The sequence below is a fragment of the Pelodiscus sinensis genome, chromosome 12 (assembly GCF_052426305.1).
Source record: "Pelodiscus sinensis isolate ZL-2025 chromosome 12, ASM5242630v1, whole genome shotgun sequence".
NCBI lineage: Eukaryota > Metazoa > Chordata > Testudines > Trionychidae > Pelodiscus > Pelodiscus sinensis.
Window position 1 is genome coordinate 45,572,501 of NC_143063.1, and position 25,929 is coordinate 45,598,429.

The 25,929-nt window shown below is 59.2% G+C and overlaps 1 protein-coding gene across 9 annotated transcripts in view; it reads right to left on the minus strand.

Annotated features, from left to right (window-relative positions):
• GSE1 (Gse1 coiled-coil protein) overlaps positions 1 to 25,929 on the minus strand; it is a 342,537-nt gene that overhangs the window by 87,665 nt on the left and 228,943 nt on the right. The window lies entirely within an intron of this gene.

Genomic DNA, 25,929 nt, shown 5'->3' on the forward strand with positions numbered 1-25,929 from the left:
GCATCTCAATTGGGTGGGGATTAGGTTATGGGGGGGCCACGGCAGGGTAGCTCGATCTCCCCCCCACACACACACACCCCCCACACTCCTGTGGAAGGAGAACCCAGGATGGGAAAAACAACCAGGACTCGGTGGCACCTTAGAGACTAACAGCTGTCTCTGGGCACAAGCTTTCACGGGCAACGCCCACTTCATCCACACTGGACTCCATCTCCCCTTCCTCTGGGCCCGTCGGACATGAGCGCAGCTGGAAGATCCCGATGCTGACAAGTGCGTTTCACAGAGCCGGGAGAAATACCAGCCGCCTGCCCTCCATTGACAGTGCCACAGCCAGCTTTCGCCCATGCACGGCCCACAAACACCTCCCTCCCCTCCCAGCAGCAATCCCATGCAGAGTGCCTGCCCCATACACAGCGGGGCTGCTGGCTACCTTGGCAGCTTGCCTTGACCCCCTGCGGCATCACTGGAGACATCTGCACAGCGCCCCCTTCTGGTCAAGGGGGTTAGCTGCACCAGTGCAAATGTACCCTGTCTACACTACGGCTATGTCTACACTGCAGGCTTCTTGCGCAAGAACAATTGTTCTTGCACAAAAACTTGCGGAGCATCCACACTGCCCGCACATTCTTGCGCAAGTAAATTTACAGTGAAGCGTCGGAACAGAGGGCTTCTTGCACAAGAGTTATTCCTCTCCCCACGAGGAATAGGCCCTCTTGCGCAAGAAGGCAGTATAGACAGGCAACAGGGGTTTCTTGCGCAAGAAACCCCTATGGCTAAAATGGCCATCAGAATTTTCTTGTGCAAGAGAGAGTCCACACTACCCTGGATGCTCTTGCGCAAAAGCACATGGCAGAGTGGCTGGACTCGTGCGCAAGAACTTTTGCACAAGAACTTTTGCGCAAAACAGCTCTTGCGCAAGAAGCCTGCAGTGTCGACGTAGACTAGACGTGCGTCTCCCCAGCAGGGCTTACCTTCAAATTAGCTATGCAAACTGAGCTACGTCAATTGCGTCGCTGCCTTCGGAAGAGAGAGCGTCTCCACAGCACTTATTTCAAAACAGAGCCCTCCTCCTCCGACTTCCCTTACTCCTCGTACAAGGAGGGTTACAGGCGTCGGGGTAAGAAGTCCTCCAGCTTGACCGTGTTTTGACACTACTTCAAAATAACGGCCTGCTGTGTAGACGGGGACTAAGTTATTTTGGAAGAGCGCTAGTTATTTCCAAATAGTGTTACAGTGGAGATGTACCCGAGGAGGTCTGATCTGGTGTTCGCTGGTGGCGGAGATCCATGCTCCAGGCAAGGCCTGGGTGCCTAAGAAAACCCACGGCCTCTGAGCTACTGGCATTTGCTGGGTCTCGCTGGATTTGCCTGCCAATTGCCCGGGGATAAAACAGAAGGAAAATCGATCGCTCCCAGCAAACGCTAACCAAGGACCAGCCTGGGGCCACCAGCCTGAGCACCAGGGTCCAGTGGCATCTGCCGCTGCTGATACCGGTGTCGCTGCGCCACATGCAGGCGGAGAAACGGATTCGAAAGTTATTTATCCCCCCGCTCAGGCTGGGCCTGTGAAACCTGGGGAGGGAGATGCAGCCGGCAGCTGTTCTGGGGTGAGCTCTGCTCCCTGGGGGTCAGACAAACCCTGCCCAAGGCCGTCCCTCCTGGCTGGAAGGAGCCGCTGTTTGACTGCGGATCCCCTTTACAGAAGCCCCTGCTCCCCTTGCTCTCTGTCCACAGTGCTCTGAGGAGTTGTGAGGGGGGAGAGTGGTTCCGATCCAGCCAAGATCTCCTCCCCCACCCCCTCCATATCCCGGTGAGCCTCTGGCCCAGGCATGAGAGGCTGAGCTGGAGCGAGCTAACCCGCTGCGAGGCACACCTGGGCAGGCAAACAGCCCTGGCCCTCTCCCCGGCAAACCCGCCAGCCTCGCTGCTCCCAGGTGTGGGCCTCCCCGGGCAGCATCTTACACACTTACGATTCCCTGTTTGAGCTAGGGATGTGAAAGACTAGTTGATTTCCCCCCCTTCTCCCCTGCCTTGATGCCTCTATGAGGGTGGGGGAAGGGGTACTTCAAAGTAGCAGCACCACACAGCTGTACGGCGCTGACACTTTGAAACTCCAAGGCGGTGTTTCAAAGGGGCAGCCCACTGCACAGCTGATGCCTCCGCGCATTTCAAAGGGGGCAGCTGTGGAGCCTGGGGTCAGCTCGGGACTCCCCAGCTGAGCCTGGGCTCTGTGTGGCATTTCCCTAGAACTCGGAGTCAGCTGGGAACACCCCAGCTGACCCCAGGTTCCGCTGCCGCGGGGGAGCCCAGGATCAGCTAGGAGTCCCCAGCTGACCCTGGGCTCCACGGAAGCTGCCCCTTTGAAATGCCGCTGCCGCCGCCGCACTAAACCCGGGGTCAGCTGGGGAGTCCTCAGCTGACCCCGGCTCCTACTAGCATGCAGCATAGCATGGAGCCCGGGGTCAGCGGGGGACTCTGAGTCCCCCTCTGACCCTGGTCTCCGTAGCTTTGAAATGCACAAGAGCCCCCGCTGGGGACTCATGTGCATTTCAAAGCAGGCACCCGCGTGCAGCCCGGAGTCAGCGGGACTTCCCACTGGCCCCCAGGCTGTACAGGGAATTCCGCATTCCTCCTTTGAAATGTACAAGAGCCCCAGCGGGGACTCTTGCACATTTCAAAGGAGGAATGCGGAAGTGCCTATCGTCTAGTCGATATCGAGTAGTTGACTCGTCAATTAACCGCATTTTAACATCCTTCGTTTGAGCCAGACAGGCGCACTGCCAGTCCAGGCAGGGGCCTCAGTGTGCAGCCGCTCTGGGCCTTTCAGTGAAGGGGGAGCAGCTCAAGGGCTTTGCCTGCCCAGCCCTGGATCGCCATCTTCCCTGTCCCGGCGCCGCGACCCGCGCCAGTGGGTGCTTAGGAGTAGAAAGAGCTAAGCGGCGGCCAGCTGAGCTGGAGCCGGCAGCAAAGTGCCGGGGCAAACAGCCATTCCCAGTGAGAGCAGGACTGAAAAGGTGTCAAGTCCTGGCTTGCAGAACCACTCCCCGTGGCCGCTCCATTCCCTTTGGGGGGGAGCCGAGTCACCCCCCCCTTCTTGGCAGCTCCCCCCCTCCCCCGAAGGCCCGTCTCTCCCAGAGAAATTCACACCAATGTCACTCCCTCCCTCCAGAAGCACGGATGCAAAGTGAGGCTTACGCCAGCCCACGTCGGCACCTCGCACGGCCCGTCCGAGCAGCCCGCTCCTCCTGCCCCCCAAGGCTGGGATCAATGCAAGCAACCACGGCGTCGTCACCCTGCTGCAGCGCCGGACAAGAGGAAGAGGGCGGGCTGTCAAGAGCCTCCTCCCCGCTTAGAAACACCGGCTGCAATTCCCCCTGCCCTGCGCTGCTATTTACAGTCCTGTGCTAAGAGCAGGCACCGTCTCTACCCGCCTTGCAGGGATACCGACCCTGCCATGTGACCGCACTATTAACCGACACAGTAAGCCCTGACCCCTGCCTCTGCACCATAGAGCGAAACTCTATTACCTACGGGCAAGACTCAGGCTCTTAGCCAAGGAAGGATGCTCTGGAATTGTTGTCTCTTTAAACCCAAGTCAAGTGGGCCATTCCTCCCCTTGCCCAGCCTTGTTACCGTACCCTTCCAAGGCTGCCTGCTCTTATCCACAAACCCTTTGCATGCCACGGGACCAGCACACGTGGGGTTAAATCGCTCTCACAGAGGGGAGGGGGGTGATTCTCTACTCATTTGTCCCCCCTTCTTGGATCTCTGCATTAACACCACTGGGTGCACCAGCGCTGACTGTCAGACACATGCAGCTGTCACATGCATTAAAAAAATAATAATCAATGTCGCAAACAACAAAACAGAGCGAAAATTCAGGCGGCTAAAACAAATACAGCCATAAAAAGACGGGACTCCTAGAAAAGCTATCTGTGCAATTAAGCAGTTTTCTGCTGTATGGTGATAATCACCTAATTATACTATTAATGACAGTTCAACCTGCTCTGAAATAAAAGGACATTCTTCCATAACAGGATGCCAGCTGTTTGTTACAGATGTCAAACATCTTTAAAGCATTATTATTAAAAAAAGGGGGGAAAACCCATAAAACCAACACACAGTCTTATTTTCCTCCCTTGCCGCGTAAAATAACACGTCGCAGAAACCGGCGCTGGCTAAAACGAAAGGAAAGAGCCAGCTCTGGTGCAATTAAAACCCCAAAACAGGGAAGTAGTGGTGGCAGCGGTGGGGGGAGAAGGCAGCATATTTTTATTTTAACTGCGTCTTTAATTCTTTCCAATTAAATAATTCATCGAGGAAGAGGAATGTTTATCCAGTATAATAGATCTCCTAGTGACTCAGACGCGACTCCCCATGTAAACAGAAACTGTAAAATACGTTGTCATCCCAAGCAGTTAGCCGGAGCCAAATTTAGTGAGCTGCAGGCTATTTGTGGCAGACCCAGCCTGCCATTCGCGCCTGCCCTGAACTCAGCAGACATATGCTCGGGTTTTTATTCCCTGCCAGTATTTCTTCGGAGCATGTGTGCCTTTGACATTTGGTAGCAGGAAGGTGTAATAAATATCCCACTTCGTCTTCTGACAATAGGCAGCCACGTTTAATTAACGAGAGTGTGAAAAAGGGGAGGGGAATCGGAAAGGAAGAACGAACGAAAGAAAGAAAGAAAGAATTTAACCCTCTGAAAAACGGAATCAAGGGCAGATGAACATGGCAGGTAGAGGAGAACACGCAGTTCCCTAGGGACAGATCCTGACAGATCTGATGGCCTCCGGAAAGGAGCTGAGAGCACACCGCACTCAAATCCCTGGTTTCACATCCACAGCCCAGGATCGGGGTGACTCTGCCCTTTCCCGGTTGGTCTGAGCCCCTCGCCAGGTGAACCAAATTGCTCTGGCTGAACATGAATCTGTCTTTAGCCCCCCCCCCCCCCCCCCCCAGCTGCTTTCTCTGCACTTCTGGCCAGGGCTGCAGCCGGCGACCCGCTAGCTCTGCCATCTGCACACACCAGCGGAGCGGGGCAGCCCGCCCGAGCCCAGTGCCAGGGAGAAATCGGATCCAGCAGGTGCTCCCACCCAGAGCCAAGCGCATCTCGGAGGCAGGGCACGGGGGAAAGCTGGGGGCTGTTAATTTCCCTGTCCGAGGAGAGATCTCCAAACGGATCCATCCGGAAAGGCTGCGGGAGCGGAGCGCGGCGGCGCATCAGAAGCTGGGCGCCAAGCGAAGGAAGGTGCGGGAGACACCGGCCGTTAGCTTTGTAAGGTAACATCTGCTAATCTGCTAGCTGGCGCTGCATCAATTCATTCACAGGGCCCCCCACCCTCGCACAGAGCAAGCCGTCCTGGCAAGGGGTGCTCAGGTGTGGCTCATGGCATTAACGGTCCCTGAGTTTTTCACGCAGTGTCACAAGCAGCCTTCTGGCGGAGGAGGAGAGGTGAGGGCGAGACCGGGCCGCCAGACGCGAGACTCGCCCCCTCCGCGGATGGACGCAGCGGCAGGAACTGCGTGTGCTCTCTGCACCGTGCCACAATGAGGAATGACAGATCGGGGCTCCTCCCAAAGCCCACGGGGCACATTTGCTTTCCGAACAGCAGACCATGACAAACCTGCCTTCCAGGCAGCTCGGCTGGCCCCGAGTCCAGCCATTTGAGCCCCTGGACAGCCCAGGAACGCAGCCAACAGGGGGTTTTCAGCAGCACTGAACGTCTGCTGCCGGGCCACACGGGGCTGCCGTGCTTGCTCTCCCACGCGTGGCTGGGACAGATCTCGGAGAAGGCCCAGTGCCGCCTCCCCTACGTCCCCCGTCGCTTCCAAGGGACTACAACGTCCTTCTCCGAATCTGCTCAAGACCCGTGAACAGCTGCGGCGTTCTACCCCAGCACCGGCTGCATCTCCCTGATGGTGGAACCGATCCCTTTCGAGGCTACAAAGCACCATGAGTCCCTGGGGACACGAGGGGCTACAGAAACATCGGTGATACTGCTATCACGCTGGGGTCACAAGTGTGTGCGCACACGCACGTGCGAGAGCCAGTCGTCACCACTACGTCCGATACAGCTACGGCCCAATTTGTCTGAAACCACTGGAAGTTGGGCTTGACCCAGGACTAAAGGGGAGGGGAGAGAAAAGGTTCTCCCTCCCCGAACCACTCACGTACAAACCAGCAACGCACCCAGACATACGCCCAGAGGAGCTGGCTGGAATGGGGATGTCCAAGGAAGAAGCCAGGAGAAAAAGCCATCCCCATCCCTACCAGGCAGATAACAGATATGCCCCCAGACCACATGGCCTGGTGGCACACCGCAGTGGTAGTCTGGAATCCACAGTGCGTGACCAGGGAGACATCCCACCCCCTCCCTCGTAGTGCCTCAGTTTCCACAGCCTCCTGAGGCTGGCAGTCGGCAGGAACACACCGTCTGGGAGACCTCCCACCCTCTCCCTCGTAGTGCCTCAGTTTCCACAGCCTCCTGAGGCTGGCGGTCGGCAGGAGCACACCGTCTGTGCCGAGGGTTGTCACCGAGACAGTTCTCTGCGGGGAAGTGCCCACCCCCAGCTGCAGGACCCTGCGGGGGCTAACCTCCCCCTCCAGCCCAGCAGAGCCCCGAGCAACACCCAGGCGCCACAGCACCGTCCGGTTCCCGTCAACGCCTGGCCGCCAGCGTCGCCGCTGGTGCTCCTCCGGCGGGCGGCTGTCCCGCGGCACGGGGAGGCAGAGAGAAGTAACAGGGGGGAGGAGGACGGCTCCTTCCAGCAGGGCCTGGCCTGGCCTGCTCCCCTACAACCTCCACCCCTCCTCGGGGGAGCGCAAGGCTTCGGGCCTAGTCCCAGCCCTCATGAGAGACCTGGGCGGGCCCCTCCTGGCTGGAAGACGCTCTCTCCCCCCGCACAGGAAGGGGTTAAAGTCTCCCTCCTGCCGGGTGCGGGGTGTGAAAACCGACCCCCTTCCCCTTCCTGCCCCGGCTGCCTGCCTGGAAGCGCCTGTGCTAATCACCGCTCGAGCGCTTGACACTTGTGCCCGCACGGCGGTGCCCAGCAGGGGAACAAAAGGAGCAGCCCCTCCAGCGCACAAAGGAAAGCCAAGGGGACAAAAATCTTTGGCTCTCCAGACGCCTGCCTCCCTCCCTCCCTCGCAATGTGATTGATTTCCACGGCCTGCTCCTCGGGTCACCGCTCCCCTCCGCCAGCCATGAAAGCACCACTTAGCCGTGTCCCCCCCCCCCCCCCGCCACGGCAGTCATTAGTCCACGGGCGCCCAGACAGCAGACCTTGTGCGAAGTGGTTTTTCTTTTTACACTCCCTCCTTTTAGAGCCTCTCTCGCGCCCCCCTCCCCCCCCCCCGCCAAATCATCACAGGGGAACTAGCAAGTGGTTGACACTGTTGCCATGGCGACCAAATTTAGGGCTGGCGGGGTGGGGGGGTCTGGCACTCGTCCCGGGGGAATTGTGTTACACACGTGGGAGAGCGCTAGCCCCTCGGGCCAGGCCGGGAGGGGATGGGAGCAGGGAGACGGGCCGGAGAGGGGCACAGGGTCCCTTGGTGCTGAACACCCGGGTCACCCACCGCAGGCCTGTCCGGACTCTCCTCTGAGGGCCCAGGCAGAGCCCGATTTGGGTGGATTCATGGATTTGAAGGCCAGCCGGCAGATCAGCCAGTCGGAGATTCTCCGTAAGAGGGGCCAAAGCATTTCACCGGCTTACCCCCTACCGAGGCCAGTAACTTGTGTCTGGCTGCAGCACCTCTGGCCTCCGGGGTGTGCTGCCAGGTTCCCGGGAGCAGGAAAACAGACAGGCGGGCAGGGATGTCAGCCCTGACCCTACCAGCTGCTCTGAATTTGCAGGGCCGGGAGAGGGCACGGGGGAGGTCTGCCCGCTGGTTGCTAGTCTGACGCCTGGTCGTGCGGTGCTTGAAATCCATGCTGTTTGCACAGCCGCCTTCCAACCTGCCCAGACCACACCCTGGGATCTGACCCCGGCCAAGCGTCACACCAGCCTGATAAAACCACCCAGCGCCAGCTCCAGCCAGCCAGGGGCCTTTCCAGACACAATGGCTTTGGGCACCGGGGCGCGGCCAGGTGACATTCGGGGCGTGGCTTTTAGCGGACGCTTCCTGATTGGCCAGCCACACTGCCCCACCTGTCTTTGTTTGCGGGGCTGGCATGGAGTTTGCCAAGGGGGAGGAAGGCGACGGGCTCCCCAGGCTCAGCCAGGGAAGCCGTTTTGAGGGGGGGATGCTGATAGGGAGTGAGGCCTAGTGGTCAGGGCAGAGGGGTGAGTGGTGGTCTGCTGTCTGGAGAATGTCACATCCACTCCCCGCGCCTTGCTTGTTCCTCCAGGGGGACTGGAAGGCAAGAGGTGCTCTGTGAGAAAGCCAGTCCCTCCCCCGCATCTTCTCCATCAATCACAGGGCGCTCTGCTCTGGGGCACCCCTTTGCAAGGGGGGTGTGCATGCGTGAGAGTGAGAGCGAGGTGGGGGGGAGGAAGCAGGAAACTTCCATCCTCTCCCCACCCCGCAGTCCCACTTTCACCTTCATCTCTCGCTCGCCCACGGGAACGCCCTCCTTTAGTTGTCGGCACTGTGCCTGCCAGGGCTTGCTGGAATGGGACACTAGAGGTGGGGCAAGCCACTGAGCTGCTAGAGGCAGGTCAAGTCCCTTGGTTTCCCCTATGCCCTGGAGACAACACAGGAGAAAGGCACTTCGTAAGAGAGATGACGATGACAGCCACCGATGGAAAATCAAGGGTGGAGCATGTCTCCCCCACCGGTGCCTATGTGAGGGCTTGGGAGTGCAGAGTTCCTGCTCCCCGCCCTGGGGGAGTGCTGGCGGTAAAGACACCCTGCGGGGTGTGGGACAGCGCCCCACGGCCCCATGCACCTACGAGGGCAGAATGGTCCCCAGAGCATGGAACTGCTCACTCGAGCCACGAAAGCGCCAAGCAAGCTACAAGCCAAACATCCCGTTGACTCAGTCGTCAGGCGCGGTAGGTAGGTCAGCTGGGTGCCCGTGTGCCGGTGCCAGTCCCAGCTTGCAGCTCCCCCTCTCCCGCCCCTTCCCCCCCTCCCATTGCCAACACGCCCCGTGAGGGGGAAGCCGAGTCCACACTGCGCTGTGGGTTTTCCCAGCCAGGGTCCTGAATTCCGGCCACGGCACTAGCAGGCCCTTTGCCACGCAGGCGCTAAGCCGGAGGCAGCTGCCCGGAAGGGAGCGGAGAACCCTGCCTACATGCTTTCCCGAGGGGAAGGCTGAGCGCAGAGCAGGCCATGGGAGAAACACAGCTTGGGTGACTCATCCTTAACGCCGTGCAACCAACACCGGCAGGGCTGCATTTCCGTGGCAGGGCCTAGATCCCGCCAGCTGCTCCGAACCCCTGGGCTGAAATTCAGAGCCATTGCCACGGCCCTGACTCAGCAAAGCACCGAAGAGAACCCCAGTTTGATAACAGCACCGCCTAGCCTATCCCGAGCAAATGTGTGGGTACAAACGAGTAAGACTCAAGGGGCCCAGAGATCCTGCTCTGGCGCCCCAAAGAAACCCGCACGCTTAAAATAACCAAGGGCCGGATCCAAACGGGAGCGCGTGAGAGCGCGTGGTTCATCCCAGCCTCCCACAGGAGGCCAAGAGGGAAAGCGGAACCGTGGGAGGCAGAGAGGGAAAGCGGAACCGTGGCATAGCGGAGCCGATTTTTCACGGCGAGCGCACGAGCTGCCAAGCCCTGCTGAAAGACCGTGGACCGTCGCAGGGCCCGATCCTGACGCCCGGGGGCTCATGCCACAGAGAAGTCTGTGAGTTTGCTCCCCGACCACCTCCAAAGCCTCCCATCCTGGCTCGCAAGCCCTTGCCGAGGCGGCTGGCGTGGGCAGAAGCTGAGCTATTTCCCATCCCCAGGTCGAGCTTGGGAATCAATTTCTCTGCCACGCTCAGGCCCACCAACCCCCCACACCCAGCCCAGCCTCAAAGGCTGGGCAGCCCCCCGAGGCCCGCTGCAGCCGCCCCAGCAGGAACACAGCTGCGGGGGCTGAGTTAGGCTGATCCGACCAAGGCCCAGAGGCGGCAGCCTTGCAGTGGTCCTTGCAGGGAACAGCACTCGTGACAGGCGGAGCACCCAAGGCCAGCTCCATCCAGCTCACATGGAATGCGCATCCATCCCGCCCCCTTGACCACACTGCAGGCAGAGAGGAAGTATCCGAGGAGAAAGCCTCCTGACCCCTTACGGCAGGGATGGGGAACCTAAGGCCCGGGGCCCGAATGTGGCCTGCCGGCTTGCCTGCAACCATGGGATTCGGGGCGCCCCTCCCAGCCTGCTCCGGCGCTCGCCCTCCCGCTCAGACCCCATGCCCCAAGACTGCTTCCCAGTAGCCCCCTCCCGCACACTGCACCCCTCATTTTTGGCCCCACCCCAGAGCCTAGGGGGCCCACAAAATCGACAAGCCTGGCCCCTAGGCATGTGGGGAGCGTCTTTCTCTTCTCAGTCGGGCGTCAATGAGGTTTTGGTTTTTTGGGGTATTTTTTTGGCTTCTCACTTGTGTGCGGCCCCCGGCTGATTTTTCTGTGGGTCAGAGGCCCCCGGCCCAAAAGGGGATCCCCGCCCCTGCGTTAGGGTGATAAACGGCAAGGAAGGGATTTCAGTTTCCTATGCCTCCCCCACCCCAGGTTCCTTCCTGGTCTCTAAACAAAGTCCGGCTCCTTTGCGCAGGCCCTGATGGGGCTGTTAGATCCGCCCTCCCCCACTGCACCAGCAGCTGCGGATCCCCTCCGACTGCCATTAACAACTAGCTGAGCAGCCCAACCTCCTCGCACGGCTGCCAAGGTACTTCGGACGCTGCCCCCGCCGCACCCCCGGGCAAGGGAACAGATCGGGTGCTAGGAAGGGCTCCGAACTGCCCCCTTCTCTAGAGCAGGGGCAGGAGAGGGAGCGAAAACTTCTGGTCTGATGAGTCAGTTCTTCAACCTGGACAACACACCCCTCTGGATGCAGGGGAGGTGGGGGGAATGGACAGAGCGGGGCTCCAGCGGCTACTTAAAGGCTGGGGACTCTGGCCAAGTGGCGACGGTAGCCGGGAGCTCTGGATCTTTCTGAATCGCAGGGTTTTGTCCCCACTCCCGCCCCAGTCGACAGGCCGGCCTCTAGATGGAGTCATCAGACCCGCAAAGGCCTTGTGTGTTGCAGTTCCCCCCAAGCAGCCAGCCACAAGAAGGAGTTCCTGTCTGCAAGCAGAGGGCGGAGGAGGTGGGGTTTCTAACGGACAGCTAGGTGTCTGCTCCCTGCTCGGAAGCAGCCATCGAAAGGGGAGCCGGGCGATGGCGTTTGCCTCGCTGGCCCCGTTCCGGCTCTGGATGGGACAGGGTTTGCTGTCTGCCCGGCACTGGGGTAAATGCCCTGGCAGATTAGGAATGGAGCTGTCCAGAGTTGGGCCACCCCTCCTGGGCAGGGACCATCACGCACGTTCATTTCCTCACGTGGCGCGACCGCATAGCCGGCTAGTCAGGGCGTTTGGCATAAGGGGACAGGGAACTCTGCAAGCAAACCCTAGCTCTGCCACTGCTGGGCTGGGTGGCCTTGGGCAAGTCATTTTTCTCCTACTTGGTCTCCTACCCTGTAGTGGGGGGTGACAAGGAACGCTGCCTGGCAGGGGTCTTCTGAGACGTAAGTCACCACGGCAAACCACTCGGGAGGCTGCTAGTGTAGCGTGACACGTTGGTCCTGGTCCACACGACCAGCCTCCCGCTCCTCCCTTCACCACGGGGGCTCGTATAGGCCTGGTGCAGGAGAAAGCACGGCAGAAGTGTGCACTGTTGCTGGCCCTGTGCCGTCAGGCCCCCGGGCGGTCAGTCTCACACCTTCCCTGGGTGCTTTCTATTGAAAATAAAAGTAATCTCCCACCTCCCTGTCCTCTCACCCCATCCCCGCCCACTCTCATGCGCCAGTGAGCGGTTGGCCCGACATGACACACAGCTCCGCCCTGACAAGCAGCGACCTGAGGGCAGGGCCCAGGAGAGGAGCAAAAGGGACTGCAAAGCTCCCCAGGGCTTCGGCAGCTGACTCACCACCACGCTCACACACCCCGCTCTGCAAAACCCTTGAAAGCCGAACTGAGAAGGTTGAAATTTACATCAGTTCTGACCCTACCTGTGCTATTAGCATTTCCTAATGCCTCCAGTAGCGGCGAATGACTGCGCGCCATGATTTCTCGCCTTGACAGCACCTTGAGTGGTCGGCACATAATTTTCCTTAATTGCTTTAAATCGCACAAGCTGGCTCGTCAGTGCACCTCTTCTTTCGGAGGCTAGTTGGAAAGAAAATAGACCCTCTGACGGATGCCCAGAAATGACAGACATGCAGTGGCCTGTGGCGGGGAGAGGGGGGAGAAGACTTTGAACATGACTCCAATAGATCACACTTTCCCATCACTTCCTAGAATAATCCCTTTTCTCCTGTCCGCAGTGCATCGATTTCAATGGGAAATGCCAGCTGAGTTTGCAGGGCGCAGGAATGAACGCGCTCGCAATTAAGAGTAAAACGGAGGCGTTTCACGCAACAAGGGGGCGCCGAAAGTAAATACTGCTGGAGCGGAACATGTGAAAAAATACTCTTGCTCTGTCTTTGCAGGAGTCCTCTGTTCGATTTTATGGGACCCCCCCTCCAAAAAGTGCTGCATTTGTACTTATTATTATTGATTTCCATTTTAGGCCCTGAAAAAAACAGAACGAGAAATGGAAACCCAGGGAGACAAGCCCTCCCCTTCCCCCCGCCCTGATCATAAAATCCCCATAAACACACGAATAACTAGGAGGGAGGTTACAGATCTGCACCCAGAGGGAAAAAACCCACGACACTGAATGCAAATAAAATAAAACCAGTGAGCGTTGCCTCACAGGTTTTATCTTTTGAGACACGTTTCCTGTTGGCCAGCCCGGAGCATGTGCATGGTGGTATATCAGTAACTGCTTCTGCCTCAGAAAGCACCGGTCCAAACACCCCCCTCACCCTGCTTTACCCCGGTTTCTTTTTCAGGCACTTGTTGGGCTAAGTTTAAACACGTTTCAAATAAAGCAATAAGCTCCTATCCCCGGGGCTGCAGCTGCTGGATTGCTGTGCTGAAACTGAGGTGGCACCCCCCATCAGCACGCTGACAGCTACGGTCCCAGAAGGGTTTGCCACAGGTAGCCAAGTATTTAGGAGCAGTTTGGATAACGGTAAGGCCCTCACCACTATAGGATCAGAAAGCTTCCAAGCATTAATGATTTATCCTCTACCCCGCTGTGAAGTCAGAGCCTGTCTTAAGATTAACAGGCCCTGGAATAACTAAACTGGTTGCAATTCGCACCTTTGGTTCTTTTGGTGCAAATCTGCGTGTGGACGCACCGATTATCTCACGGACCAGTTACAGCTGTGTAAATTCACTTTGGTGGAACGACACCGGCTTGACACCGGAGCAACCATGACCAAAATACAGCGGACGGTCCAGAAGCAAGCACTCAGGAAACCCCATCCAAATACAGATCGAATTGACCAAAATAATAATTAGAAGCCGAAAGGTCAAACCAGCTGCTAGCATTTACACATTACCACTGTGGGACACACAGGGTTCCCTTCTCGGATTAGCCCACAGTCTAAAAAGCACCGTAGCTGGTTTAAAACCAGGCAGTGATGAAAGATTCACTCACCAGCAACCTTTTCAGTGCAGGGAACTTTGCATCAGCTTAAAGACCTTTGGGGCTCTTTTTTTTTTTTTATTAACAGTTTGTTCCTGTAACTAACTGCCACATGCAAACCCCATTTCCTGAAACAAATAACCATCGCCATCACGCACTGCAAAGAAACCACCAAAGGAGTCACAACGGCAAAGGTAACTGGAGAGCTAAGCCCCCCCCCCCACCAAAACCGCCCACAAAGCTAGCAAGAGAGAAAAATCCACCACAAACTCAACATCCCGAGCGCCGCGGTTTCTCTTCAGCGGGGACTTTCATATTTTTTGAACTACCGACGGGGAGAGGGGCAGCCCATTTTTTTCTAATCGGCTGTTCAATTATCCCTCTCCTTCAAAGACTGTGATCTTCTTAACTACAGGCAAATCTACCAGCAACGCCATCAACTAGTGGTCCCCAAACTTGCACTGGAAAAAAAAAAGAAAGCTGATGTACAAACTGTTGCTCCACTGTGAAAGGTTAACGAAGGGGAAACAAAACAGAGCATTATTCATCCGCTGCCATATCTATCTATCTATCTGTGTGTGTGGCTTACCTCCTCTGCGCCCTGAGCAGCGAGAGCACGGCTAGTGTCAGGAAAGCAGATGTCAGTGTAGTGACACGCACCTCCTGCTGGAACCTCAGGGGAAAATAACCTCGGGGACGTGGGGCAGAAAGGCAAAGGGGGAAAACGCAGTGAAGAGAGGAGGCGGATGGAGGGGGGAAGGAGAGACTTCCAGTCGCCACTTTGGTGCTGCCTGCTACATGATCGGAGCGCACTGAGCCATGAAACAATATTAGGCATCACTTGAAAGTAACTTCACACCACAGCTCTTAATTCACCTTAGATTACTTAAGTGCTTCTGCCGTTTGCTGTTAAATAAAACAAGGCTCACCACTTAGGAAGCCGAGCAGGGCAGACAAAAGGAGCGAGATACGCTATCCACCCCAAGGGTTGGGTGAAAACAACAGCACTCCCCTTGCACAAGGATTTCCAAGGGGAGGGGGAGGGAGAAAGGGATGCACAAGGGGGCCCGATTCTCATTTCACTTCCGCCTCTGGCTGGCAACTCCTGTGCCGTGATTCCGGATTTACACCACAAGACTACCATCCACGCCAGTGGGATTCCTCCGGCGTCACACCCACCCAAAGCCACCGACTCCAGCGGAATCAAGCCGGATCTCTACCAACAGAATCCCTCCGACTCCAGAGGAGAAACTCCTGACCGTGGTGTATCAGAGACTTAGCCCCCATCTGTTATACTCAACGGTACAATGAAGAAGAGAGGGAAGGGGGGGGGGGCGGGAGAGAAACAATCAAACCCATCATGCGTCTCCTTACCTGGTAAGTAATACAGAGGGGGTTTCAGTCCAAACATGGTTTATGTTACAGTTCCATTGCGACCAGAAAAACCAAGGGTGAAAAGGGTGAAGGAGGTTGTAATAATAAAAAAAAATTAACCACACAAGGGTTTTTTTTTAACAACAACAAAAACCCCAAAGGCAAAAATAATGTGAATACTAAAAAACACCGGATTTTTAAAAGCAGCAGGGACAGTGAGGGGAGAAGATCTCTTGTCAGTTTCAGCAGCAGCCTGTCACCTGCAGATCCAAGCGGAGGTAATTGACTAACAACACAACAGCACTTCTTTAAACAGCTGCCTGCCTTGATGCCTTCCCCTGGTTTTCCTGCCTTTTTAGGCTAGAGATGCAAATTACACACACACCAAAGAGAGAGAGAGAGAGACTGAAGAGTGAAGAGGAGGAGAAAGAGGGATGGGGGCTGTAAAATCTTCTTTAGGGATTACTCATTTGGAGAGAGAGGAGGGGGGAAAAAGCCCCCAAAACCTGTGAGTTGCAATCTTTTCTCCATTCAGGCATTTGAATGTCAAGGGCGGGCGAAGGGGAAGGGGGGTCAATGGATTTGCTTCCAACAGGGCTTCATGTTCAGAATCAAAGGGGGGGGGGGGGAAAGACAGATTGAGAGAAAAAAGAGGGGAGGTGGGGGGGGAAAGGAATCTCTCTTGTTACCAAGGAGAAATCGGCTTTGTTTTCTTTCCCCCCTTAGCTACCGGTTTACAAAAGAGAAAGGTGATGGCTGGGGGGAGAAATTAATACTCCACAGAAGTGAAGCTGAGGTTTCGTTTTCTAGGGGGACAGAGTCCAGAGATCAGAACATCCCAGGCGGCCAGGAGGGGGGTCGGCGAGGCAGGAGCCGCTGCTGGCTGGGAGTGGTGGTGGGGGGGTTCTTCTCTCCTTCTCTTTGGTGTCCCACCACCGACTCGGAAAGGAGCAGACAGGAGAAGGGGAAGAAGGAAGAAAGGAAAAAGCCAGAGAAAGAGAGAGAAATCCAAACCTCCCAGAGGCTATAGCCAGCCAGGCGGAGCGAGACGAGAGCCCAGCGCCAGAAAGCCCCCTCGATCAATTTTCATGCAAGAATCATTATCGGTAAATTGGAAATCTGGCTACTTGACAGCAGATTTGTCTCCTCTAATGAAAGAGAGAGGGTAGGAAACCATCAGGCATCTGTTCATCGCAGGCAGTCTCCAGCGTTTAATGCCGGTTTGTTCCTCCGCTCCTAACATTCATCTTTTGCTTCCCCCATCGCTTTGATTTTTTCCCCCCTCGGGGAGGGGGGTAGAGGAGGGAGGGATGTGGGGGCACAGATGAATTTGTAGCAATTTTCACTTCCGATCTTCCGGGGTGCAGGCAGCCAACCGCCGAAGAAGCCGATCCGTGGGAAAAATTGGGCTGCGGGAGTCTCTCTTCCCTTCCACCCCCTGCCTCCTCCTGGAGAACAGCTCCCCCCCCCCACTTTCCCCCCAGCACTCAGCCCCCACTCTTCGCTGACTTCCCCCGGAGGTGGGTCGTGTTTCCAAGCAGCTGCTGATCACAAACAACCAAAACGATAAGCCATACAAAAGACCTCCCAGCCACTTAAAAAAATTGCCTTCACCACATGCCCTGAGCTTTTCTCTTCCCTCTCTCTGCCTTGCACATAAAAGACTGACAGGAGCAGCAGGGGCCAGGAGTTAACTATCTTGACTGAGGAGCAGAGAGAGGAGGGAAAAAAAGCAAGAGAGAGAGAGAGGAGGCGGTTCCCAAAACTCCTACCTGCCCCAGGGGCTGGCTGCCAGTGGCCCTGACAACACCTTGCCAGGCTCAGCCGACAAGCCGTGGCCTTTCCTCCCCGCCTTTAATTCCCTCTTTCCTCCCCAGCCGGCAAATATCCCTGTTGCGACTGTAATCAAGTGCCTGAGACAGCCGCACACACTCCCTCTCCACCCAGGCATGATGAGAGCCGGGAAGACATGCTCGCAGGCAAATCGGGCTAATAAATGCTCTTACAGAGGGAACTGGCAGGCTCGCGGGGCACCATAGTAACACGGGCCCGGGTTTAATGTGCTTTAAGTAAACGATCCACTGACAGCGTGCCACGCGCCGTCCGTCCCTGGCCACCCCGGCGGCCGCCACTCATCCGAGGAAGCGGGCTGTGCCCACGAAGACTCGTGCCACAAGAGGCAGACGTGGCTGAGTCTCTAAGACGCGGCGGGGGCGCCGTGTTGCTTTCCTGAGTTACAGACTCACCCGGCCGCCCCTCGGAGAGGCGTTGCCGCCAAAGTTCAAGGCGGCGAGCGGGTGCTGTCTCCCTGCTGCAAGCGAAGCCCACATCCTGCCTGAGAACTGACCAGCTTAAAGAGACAGGCCACTTCCCGGCACGGCACGGCCTCCCCCTTTGAAGTCAGAGTCCCACGGCACGGCCAGCTACCCCCTTACTGGGCCTGGGAGCCCAGGCGACTGGCGGAAGGGGCATCCGCTGCATGGCAGTTGGACAACCTGGGCCTGGAAAGGGGATCAGCTCCCAAAGACAGGCCCATGGCCCCACGCTGCGCTGCGCCTCCCAGGAGAGCAGCTGTCGCCCATGTTAAACCAAGGAGTGTTCTAGGTAACATGCTGCGGGCGGGATTCAAACCCACGGCCTCCCCCGGGACTGGGCGCAGGCCCTGGCAGGCAGACACACAAGGAAGAACCCTGCTATTCTCAGACAGTGCCAGAGCCCCGCGGAAGCCAAACTGGTGCATCCTAGTTCGTGCAGGACAAATAGCTGGGTCGGTTTTCCTGGTTTTAAACCTCTTAGCTCCCCCGCAACCCAACTGCCAATACTGGAGCTGAACGTGGATCTGGGAGGCCAACACGGGGCTAAATTCAGGGCTCTCGCGTGTGCCCAGGGGTGGCAGATGTCCTGAGCCACTCTGGAGGAAAGTACTGGTGAAGGAACACACAAGCGTACGTGTGCACGCACACACACTACAATGACTTTGCCTTGACCTCGGCCTAACGGTTCAGTGGGTGTAGACAAGAGCACAGGCTCCTATCAGCCCAGCCAGTCTGGGCAGCAGATAAGCAAGAGTTTAATCCTTCCCCCTCCCAGCAGCTTCCTCCCTGCTGCTCCTGAGCACTGGGGGTGGCAGCTATGGAGCTGGGGGGGGGGGGGGGGGCTCTGCGTGTTTTGTCCCCTCCCCCACACTAGGAGGGGTCATGCAATGGACAGGATCTGTTCCGGGGCCCTGACCACACACACACAGAGCGCGTGGCCACCCCCGACGCCCCTGCTCAGCTGCTGCCCCCGGGTGTGCTCGTGCGTTGGGGCGTCTCTCTGGCTCTTCTGCCAGGCCACCACCCACTCTGCTCCTCACACAGCCCGGGGGCAGCCCCCAACTTGCCTGGATCCAGCCCCCTTGCTGTCCCCCCATCGCCCCGCAGGGCTGGAGCACACAGAATCTACTAGGCTGGGCCCCCCTAGGCTCTGGGGTGCGAGGGGAATGTGGGGGAGTCTTTCCGCTTCCCAGTCGGGGGTCACGTCCATGAGGGCTTTTCCCCACCCCTGCTGTAATGGCTTTCGATCCTCAGCCCACCCTCAGCCTCGCTGCCCCCTCCTCCGGCCAACCCGGACCCTTCTCTTTCCAGCCCCCAACCCCCTCCCCAACTGTTCTGAACCCCCAAATCCACTCTCTTTTGGGGCACCCCCCAAACACCAGGCCGGCCCTGCTTTCTCCTCCCCTCCCACACGGCTAGCCACAGCCACTCCGAGGACCCATATTCACCCCCACCCACCCGTCACCGGGCCTTCCCCGGCACACCCCTCCGTGCCCCTGCCGTCACGCGAGAGACCCCGTCCCCCACAACCCTGACAGCGATCCCAGAGCTCGCGCGAGGCTCTCAGCTGCCAGGCCTTCACAGGGTTTTAATTCGCCGGGATGACACGACCGTCGGAGGTAATTAATACTACCCCCCCCACTGTATATGCTAATGGCATGAGCCATAAAAATTAATTTGCAAACATGTCATTACACAATAGAGGTACAGGCAATAAACCTGTAATTACAGGCCAAGCGCAGAGCGGGTACAGAGGGAGCAGTGACTTGCCAAGACCATTTTTTTTTTTGGTTTAATGGATATAAACCTCGGCAGGAGAAAGGCTCCACTCAGGTAAGTTGGAGTCCGCTTCAAAAGCGAGCAGCCGCCTCCGAGGTGGAGAGCGTCTCTTGGCAGACGTCGCCAAATAGCTATTCAGAAAGACCAAATAACACCCAGGGCTTTTCGCCAGCAAGCGCTTTACAAAGTGAGTCCCTCTGGGGAAACTGAGGCACGGGACGGGACAGTGACTCGGCCAAGGACACCCAGCAGGCCAGTGGCAGAGCTGAGGACAGACCTCCGGTCTCCTGAATCCCAGGCCCGTACTATTCACTAGGCAACGCTGCCTCTGTCCCGCAGGGGAGGAGACATGCCAGGAGGGGTGGACACATCAAGGCATGCGCCCGAGGCTATAAAGCCTGGGACAGAGACGTCAGTCTCCTGAGGGGCACAGCTGGGCCCGTCTTTTCCTTGGGAACGTCAAAGCCCAGCTGAATCTGAGGGATCTCCCGGTGCGGCCCCACCCGGACCCAGGGAAATCTGTGGTTGCAAGGAGCTCAAAGCGGGTGGTCCACCGTAGAGGGCACATCCACCCGTACCCGTAAACCCTCCCTAGGCGTGTGTATCGCTGCCAGCACAAAGGGGTCTCCCACCAGGGCCAGGCCTCCGCACTGGACCGCAGCCCGGATGGCACAGAGCAGCCACTTGCACACTTTTTTTCTCACGGCCCAGTTGAGGAAAACGGTCGAAGCCGATGTGACGTAGTGGGGGGGGGGGGCCTGTCTGCTCTGTAACCCCCTGACCCCCTGCACTGTGCTGGGTGATTCCCACTGACTCGCCCACATGTGGATTAGCCCTGACACTAGGACCAGCCTGACCTGATAAGGCTCTTTCCCCAGGAGAGAGACAAGGGAGGGAGGCGGAGGCGAACACCTGGTTTGGGGGCAGGGTCTGGCAGTCTTGGGCTGGAACCATGAAGGAAACAGACGGGGGGGGGGCTGGAATCTAGAGGCCCAGGGACCCATCCCAAGGGGGCTGAGGCATCCCAGCCCAGACTCCTGTAGACACATCACGTCTGTGCTGTGCTGTATCCTGGGGAAGCAATAACCCCTCTATTCTACTGGCTGGCGGAGTCTGTTCTTGCTGCTACGGGGCTGCAGCAACGGGGGAACCCCGACGCGCCGTCACCGCCACGACTCAACAGAATGTGACCGGAGTGTGGGCTCCGGGGTGGGGCTGAGGACAGCTATGGGGGGCAGGAGGGGGCTCTGGCTTTGGGTGGGGGCAGGAGGGTCAGCAGTGCAGCGGGGGGACTCAGGCAGCTTCCTGCCTCTCCTGGCACCGCGGACAGCCAGCGGCAGGTTCCCAGCCCATGGGAGTGCGGAGCTAGTGCTCAGGGCAGGGCACAAAGACCAGTGTGCTCCCCTGCACCTAGGAGCCGGGCCTGCTGCCGGCCCCTTCTGGGGCGCAGCGCAATCTGGTTGCCAGGACAGGCCGGGAGCTGCCTTAGCCCCCCACTGCTCCCCTGATCCCCCTGCAGCCACGAGGGGCCCGACATTCCCCCACCCAGTCCTGGGCTGTGGCCCGTTTGAAAACCGCTGGCACAGAGCAGCCCGGGCAGCGGTGATGGGCTGGACAGGGCAGGCTGAGCGGCGGGAGCCTCCGAGGCAGTGAGTGGGGGAAGGAGGGGCCCACGCTGACCCACCGGATTGAGAAAGGGGCCTGCCCCTTGCAACATCTCCCACCCAACCGACGTAACCGACGCCCTGAGGCCTCGCGCCCCGGCCCCCGGCCCGCTCCCCGGGGCTCGGCTGGAGAAGGAAACGGCTGAGCCCGGGCCCTTCGCGGCTTCTTGCCTCATTGACGCGAGGTTTTTAAAGCTGAGGCAAGGGGGGACGATCCAGGAGACGCTCGGGCCCGATGCCCTAGCCCACACGGGTGTACCTGGGGGCACGAGCGTGGGTCTGAGAGCTGCAGCTCTCGTCCCGGCTCTGCTGCTGAATTGCTATGTGCCCCTCCCCCGTGCCTCAGTTTCCAAATGTGTCCTCTGAACTCCTTCCCAGCAGGACTCGAGGCGTCACTGGTGACTGGTGGCATCACCCCCCCCCCCCAGCTGCAGAACACTAGCAAGAGGCTACAGAGCAGCCTGGGAGGGGGGGGGCTAACTCGCTGCCCCCCCCCCCCCGACGTGCTTTCGCCCCTGCTCAGAGCTCCCCCACCGGTCTGGGCCCGCACACGCTCACCCCCCCCATACCAGGGAAGCGACCCCAGGCGGCAGGAATCGGCCACCTGAAAATGAGCCGTCGTCGGGTCTGAGGAGCCGGGCACCAAAGAGGGGGGTGAACGGCCCAGCTCAGGGAGCCCTGCCGGGGTCTGGCCTTTTGGGAATGTTTTCCCTGCCTCTGCCAATGTCCAGCGACCGTCCTCGGCGTCCTCCTCTCTCCGGGGCCCAGAGGTGAAAGGCAAAGCGACAGAGCAGCCCGAGCTGAGAGAGACGCAAACCCGACACTTCACTCTTGGGGGCTGTGGGGCGCTCTCCCCGCTTAGGGTCGGCCCTGAGCTGAGCTGTGCAGGAAGGGAGAGGCCCTGCCGGCCCTCTGGCAGCGGGGACAATGCCATGGCAGCGGCAGGCCCGGCAAGGTGCCCAAAGCCCCGTTCCCCACTCTGCCGCGGGCTGAGACCACGGAGGTGTCCTGCCGGGGCTGCCGACAGCTTCCACAGCAGCCTGGGTTGGATCTCCCCAACTCGCCGTGGCCTCTGCCCTTCCCAGCCCTCCAGAGCAGCAGCCTGCCTCCAGCAGAAAGCCAGGAAACCGGACAAGTCACTGCCGCCAGCCGCCACATTTCCCAGCTGCTTTCCACAGGCCCCCGACCCTCTCCCCTCGCCTCGTAACCATCGGGCTCCCCGCCTGCAGGGTCCGAAGGAGGGTCTAAGACCCCGGGCGCAGCCTGGGTGCCTCACCCTGTGTCCTGCAAACTGGCCCCCGGGAGGCAGGTCATCATCCCCGTTTTACTCAGCGGGAAACTGAGGCACAGAGCCATCCAGACCAAGCTGCTCCGTGGAAAAGCCCCTGAGCTCCTAGACGGGGCGTCTCAACGTGAAACCCTTCTGCGTCGGCGCCGGGCAGACGGCTGCCGGTCTCTGACGGTGCAGAGGGAACATGTCTGCCGGCCAGGCCCTGAGCCGTACCTGCTGGGATCCCTTCCTCGGACAAGTGGGGAGCCCTGCTCACAGGCCTCTCTGCAGAGGATTAGCACCCTCTTTGTTGTCCGCGCAGGCCCAGTGCAAGAGCCGGCCTCAGCGCAGGCGGCCACCATACCTGCTCCGTTCCGACTGGCCGCTTTCCCTGCAAAAGCCCACTCCTCTGCAGGCCGCGCCAAAGGGGGCGGCAGGGGGCGGGCGAGGGTGCCACGCTGAGACGGCTTCGGCTCCTTCCGCTTTGCCCCACACCCCGCCTGGGCGGCGCGCGCTCCCCTCAGCCTCTGCGGGTGACCCCGTACGGCAGGGGACTCTGAAGTACAGGCCCCGAGTCCTCCGAGTGGCGCTCCGCTTGGGGGTCCAGCCAACGCCTCGGCGACGGGAGAAAAATAAGGCCGGTCTCTCCCATGAGCCCTGCGAGCTCTTACGAGCGACGGGCCAGGGCCTGGCCTGTTTGGATACGTCCCATGAGGTACCCACGCTGAATGCTGCCCGGCTTCCCGCCTTCCCTCTTTGCGTCCTGCCTCCCCTGGGGCAAACCTCCTGACCGAGCAGCTGACGAACAAACGGGCCAGCAAAACCTGCCACCGGGGCAGGCGGCTCTCCCGGCTCCTCTCCGGAAGGCAGGACCCACCTGGGGATGCGCCCAGGAGTTATCCAGCGAGGAGCAGGCGGCTCTGTGCTGGGCACCACCAGGCTTGCCGTGGGAGGGAGGGCGCTGGGGGGAATCCTACACGGCATGACTGGCGGAGGGGAGGGCAGGGCCCAGCCTTTGCACGATTTGACGGGAACGCTTTCTGACCCGCAAAGGCCCCAGGCAGAAAAACGGGTCCCGCGCCAACAGACGCGGCTCTGAGCCAGCGAACCCTCAGAGGCCGGAGGGGGATTTTATGAACGCTCCTGGGCGAAGATCTTGCAGGTTACAGCAGGGCCTGAGGTCTCGAGGGGAGCCAGGATAGGAGTTTTCCCAGCGCCTTGCTTGCAGGCCATGGACGGCACCAAGGAAGGGACCCGGCGGCGGGTGAATGCCTTGCTGGGGAAGGCAAACCCCAGTCCTGTCCCTTCGGCCTCAGGCCCTTCTGCAAACTGTGGAGCCAAGCCCTGTCTCCACCCCAGTCTGCTGCCTACAGCCCCCTGAACATCCCGAGACCCCCTTCGTCTCACTGGCCCAGTGGGCGGCATGGCCAGAGAGCCGGGCAGTTCTGCCATGGCCCCAGGACTCTGGCTCACGACAGGCCGCAAAGGGTGGCGCACTCGCCCAAGGGCAGGGCTGGAAGGCCCCCAAGAAACGAGACCTGCCCAGCCCTGCCTATGTCCCTGGACAACGACCCCGTCGTGTGACGCGCCAGGCGGCGCCCGACTGGCCGGAGCGCTGGGCTCTCGCCAGCCTCAAGCAGAGGCGGGTCCCCAATTCCGAATGCCAGCGTCTGCCTCCCGCAGGATCTCTGTGCAGAACGGGGCCAGAACCGGACTGGCCTCCCCCTGCTCAAACCACCGTGCGCTCAAAGTACAGGGCAGGGGCAAGGCACCGAGAGGACTCCCCTTTGGCTGCCTGGTGCCAGCTGGACCTACCCTCGGAGTAGGCGGCGAGCCAGAGACACAGTGGGCGCTAGAAACCTGTTGTGTATAATGGGCACGAGGAAGGGGGGGAGACACCAGAAATCCTTGCGTGTCTGTGGGCGCCCAGAGCAATAAAAAACCCCAAATAACCAAGCAGCCCTGGTGACCGACCGCCTTCCATTAAATAAGAAGCCCCGCAATGATTTCCTGTGCTCGTTGACCTTTGCCGATGCAGACGAAAGGCATAAATCCATATTTGTAAACCGATCTGGGCCCCAGCCACGCCCACAAAATCATTTGCAGCCTCCGATGTGGAGCAAGGTGGCCGTGCGTGTGTCTGTGTGTGTGTCTGTGTGCGTGTCTATGTCTGATATTTATATATAAGATCAGGGTCGTCCCGCAGATCTACGCCTCCCGGTTCATGAATAATCCATGCGGCGGTGTCACTGGCTAATTACAGCATGATGGCAAACCCGCCCGTCGCTGGGAACAGAAATCCACTTTTTCATCACCCAAGTTCCCTCTGCCGCCAACAGAAGTCGACTCGTATGTTCCGGTCCCCGCGATATCCCCCGTCTCTTGGCAGACGGCCCCCTCTCCTGGCAGCCGCGGTGGGTGGCAGGCTCCAAAGAGCTGAAGGGAAGGATGCCCGCATCCCTCTGGGAACAAGGCTCCTTGGGGGCCTTTCTTCTGCACTTGGCGTAAGTGGATAAGCAAGGCAGAGCTCACCCCGATCTGGACCAGAATGCACTGGGGGGAGGGGTCCTCTTTCGGGTTCACACTGCAAATGCATCCAGCACCAACCTGGAGTCAATTCCCCAGCCTTCCGGCTAGCACTCAGCTCCCCTCTGCCCGCCTCCTGACACCCCTCGCTCAGACGGCCCCCAACAGCTCCGCACAGGCCTGGCCCCTCACCGCGCTCGCTGCTTCCCCCGGGCCGCCTCTTAACAGTGGAGGGTCAAACGCCGCTCGTGGCTATGGGGGGCGGAATCTGGATCTAACCCGCTGCCTGCAAGGGGGTGACTCCAGATTTACACCAGCCTAACCCACAGCAGAGTTTAGACCAGCCCATCTTCAGGCACAGAGCCCGGGGGGGATGGAAATCCGCCTGGCTTCATTGATTGCCATAGTGCTCTGCGGAGGGGCTGGCCTGTGCCACGGGTGTTCCGAATGGTCCCATTCTGCTCGGAATGAGTAAAAACAATCTGCCAGCCCTTTGGGGAGGTCCTACCCGTAAACAAAGCCCCGCAGCTGCCCCAGCACGGGTGGGAGGGGAGAAATCAAGCACTTGAGCGGATGCCGTGCGGGCAGACTGAGCCCTAGGCCTTTGGCACGCGCGGTGCCGTGGGGCAGCATGCCAGCCTCCCCGCTGCGACCCCCTTGTGACGTAGTGGGGGGGCTGTCTGCTCTGTAACCCGGGGTCCCCCTGCGCTGCGATGTGTGATTCCCACTAATTCACCCACATGTGGATTAGCCCAGACACCTGATAACAAGGCCCCTTCCCCAAGGGAGAGACGAAGGGAGAGAGGCGGAGACGAACACCTGGTTTGGGGGCAGGGTCTGGCAGTCTTGGGCTGGAACCATGAAGGAAACAGACTAAAGAGGGGCTGGAATCTAGGGGCCCAGGGACCCATCTCAAGGGGGCTGAGGGATCCTGGCCCAGACTCATGTAGACACATCACGTCTGTGCTGTGCTGTATCCTGGAGAAGCAATAACCCCTCTATTCTACTGGCTGGCGGAGTCTGTTCTTGCTGCTACGGGGCTGCAGCAACGGGGGAACCCCGACGCGCCGTCACACCCCTGCTCTGCGGGAAAGCGATTCCCGGCAGCATGTCCGCACGCGATCCACGGACACGGCCAGGCCCCACTGCAGCCAAAGGGGAAGGGGCAGAGAGGGGGTGGGGATCGCCCCAGAGCTTTCAGTGCTGTTATCAAGGAGGGGCGGGAATGGCGGAGGATTTCCCCCGGGGGGCGACCCGGGATGGAAAAGGGGCAGATGGACCGACAGACAGCGGGGAAGGGGACAGACGGGCGGGTACTGTGGTCCCACA